Genomic DNA, 1292 nt, shown 5'->3' on the forward strand with positions numbered 1-1292 from the left:
TTAGTTTGAATCCATTAGGTCCACAAAGCTGGACAAATAAGTACTTGAAAAAGCCATCACCTTTGGACCTAACTATAAATAATAGAGAGTATGATCAAATTCCAAATAAAAAGACTTAAGTATTCATTGGCAAAAATAGTTTGGAAATGTGAGCAATCGACTGATCAATATAATTTTTTCCAATATTCACAGAATTTTAGGGAAATAAGATCGATAGCATTGTTAGGAACAATAAGGTTTTCTTGTTACAAGTAGGCACCCATAGATATAAGCCTGTATAAAGATTGCAGCATTAACTATTAAATTTAGAGGATACTACATGCTTCAGCAGCACGTATACTCAAATTACAACACAGAGATTAACATGGCACTTGCACAAGGATAATATGAAAATTTGAGAAGTATTCCAAATTTTTCATTCTTCAGATGCAAGAAATGAAAAAAAGTGATTAAAAAGTTGATTACAAAATTACAAGTGTAACAATACACGTAATTCATATAATTAAATTTAGTTTGACATCAGTGTATTAAATCACCTCAGAAAGGCGTTTACATAGCATAAACTTTACAAAACTTTTCAAATTAGACAACATTGTCATTTTATCCCAAAGAAAAATAATATTAAGACCTAGAAAAAAAGGAATCAAACTGTTTCTATATGGAATACAATCGGAAAGGACACATTAATGAACGTATATATTATAAAATAATATAGAATTCAATGTATATCTAGGAGAAAATAAATTATGAACATTATGCAAACATAGAATATAGAATATTTTAAAATATACTTTTTCAGACAAGCACCAGAAATATTTTAGTTTCTGTACTACTCATTTCAACAGGTAAATTAAAATTATTTCTTATTTAAAAAATCACAAACTCTGAAGAAATTATTATACATGTTTACAAAATCTATTGAATACATTTTTCCATCCAAGGCAGGCAATTAACTTGGAAGAATTCCGCGGAATCCATGAATTTTTACAGTAAAATATTGGTGCTGCGGGGCACTGGTGGTTCATGCCTATAATCCTAGCTAAACAGGAGACTGAGATCTGAGGATCATGGTTCAAAGCCAGCCTGGGAAGGAAAGTCTGTGGTACACTTATCTCAAATAAACCACTAGAAAACTGGAAGTGGAGCTGTGTCTCAAGTGGTAGAGGGCTCACCTTGAGCTGAAGATCACAGGGATAGCTCCAGGCCCAGAGTTCAAGCCCCATGACCGACCAAAAAAAAAAAAAGATATTGCACTTATTTGGATTGTGAAAATATTTTGTAGGGACACAAAA

General features: G+C 31.7%; 1 pseudogene; it reads left to right on the plus strand.

The window, feature by feature from the left end:
• The first annotated feature begins 319 nt into the window (after positions 1-319).
• LOC138841364 (U6 spliceosomal RNA) lies at positions 320-416 on the plus strand (annotated as a pseudogene).
• Positions 417-1292: the final 876 nt, after the last annotated feature.

This window comes from Dipodomys merriami, unplaced genomic scaffold (genome assembly GCF_024711535.1).
Source record: "Dipodomys merriami isolate MVZ:Mamm:240054 unplaced genomic scaffold, mDipMer1.0.p SCAF_318, whole genome shotgun sequence".
NCBI lineage: Eukaryota > Metazoa > Chordata > Mammalia > Rodentia > Heteromyidae > Dipodomys > Dipodomys merriami.